Here is a 1,815-nt window from a genome sequence, read left to right as displayed (position 1 = left end):
TATCTTGTAAACTAACTTAAAATATAGTTTAAGGTGTTCTAAAATATAAATCATTTGTTGCACAAGACTAAATAAAATAGCACATTTTATTATCATAAATATTGAACTGTAATTTCATTAAAATCACTTTTCATGAACATAAGTTTAAATATAAGATTCATTCTTCAAAATTTAACATCATGACATCACCTCCTTTTCATGCATAATAAAAATACTAGAAATCCCACAATAGGAATTGTCTTTTGGAATAGTCCAAAATACCTCTTTTACTTTGACAACAAGCCTGAGAAAGAGAGGTAATTAAGTAAGTTCAAAGAACTTAGTGAGTTCCCATAGAAAACATATCAAATATTTACTAGAACACCCAAAAAGATCATTTCAGTAAGTCAAAAATCACAGAATACGCCATATGGCGAGTTGCGTACACATATAGTTTATATGCCCATTACATTTCCTTGTACGTATATTGTACGCCCATAACACCATTCACACAAACTTTCTTCATTGTAACCGCGTACCAAAATCCTTTAGTTAGAGCCATATCATTCATTTCCTTTGTTATGATTTGTCAATCTAGTTTGCAATGTATAATTACCCTACCAGAGGCTATACAACCATTTTTCATGTATTGCGGTCTGCTAGTTCAATGTAAAATCCATGGAAGGAAATGCCATGAATATATTTCCTTAATCATCGTCTCCTTGATTTAGTTCATATCGTTCTTGCCAGAGCAGATGGTAGTGGTTTAAACATATAAAAATAATTCATCTTTATAGGGTATGAATACTTACCTAAAGAAAATTATAAACAAGGAAGCAAGTCTAAGCAGCAGGACCATTGCCCTTTCCACGGGAACATTCAAGAGTGTCTTGAGCTATAATATATATCGATAAACTTATTAGATCGCTATACCAGAAACTAAACATGCTTACAAGAAGCATTATCATAAAACCTAGAACCAGGAAGTTCCCTTCCTTACATACAAATCTGACACTAAAGTTGCAATGCTAAGTTTGCATAAATTACCAAGAACATAAACTAGAGTTCATCGATAGTTACTACAGTGCTAAAACAAACGTAGGAGTTGGCTTAATACAACTAACCCAACTTCAAGCAGGTTTCTGGTCTTAAGTTTTAAAGAGTGTGAGAGTAGAGAAAAATTTAGAAGGAAAATAGATTCAAAGAAGACATAAAACTTGTCCAAGAAATCACTACTAACTTATATGACTAAGCAAATAAGCTAGTTTTAGTAGAAAAGTCAAATTATCCCACTAATCCCTAGATTCCGTGACTATGTACTCTCATCAATATTTTAGTCTTTTCAACTATAGTAACTTAGTACCATTCTAACCAGTGCTTGTTAGACTAACTAAATCATCCCACCAAAATAATAAATAGTTCTATCTATTAAGAACTTAGCTTAAATGCCTAAACGATTGGGGTGGCGTATACTACATAGGAGTGTTCACCAAATCACTGAACTTGCCAAACACAATATTCGCCAATTAGTGCATTCACAAATTCTTATAGTTAGTCAAAACTAATACCTTACTCATTCAAAATTTTCTTTAAATACCAAATTTTAATAAATAGTAACCGAATACTAGGACTTTGTCAGGCGAGTGATCGCCGCTAGATGTACTAGTGTCCAGAGTGTGAATACTGCAATAATACTGTGTTATGAGGTGGTATCTGAAAGTATACGATTCAAGTTATAATATAGATTTTACAATGAAGTAGGTGAATACTTCCAGGGTCATGTGGTGAGTACTAAATCAATCTTAACCTAAACATTTAAAGATCTAATTGTTACTT

Source organism: Gossypium raimondii, chromosome 12, assembly GCF_025698545.1.
Source record: "Gossypium raimondii isolate GPD5lz chromosome 12, ASM2569854v1, whole genome shotgun sequence".
Taxonomy (NCBI): domain Eukaryota; kingdom Viridiplantae; phylum Streptophyta; class Magnoliopsida; order Malvales; family Malvaceae; genus Gossypium; species Gossypium raimondii.
This window is presented reverse-complemented; position numbering follows the sequence as displayed.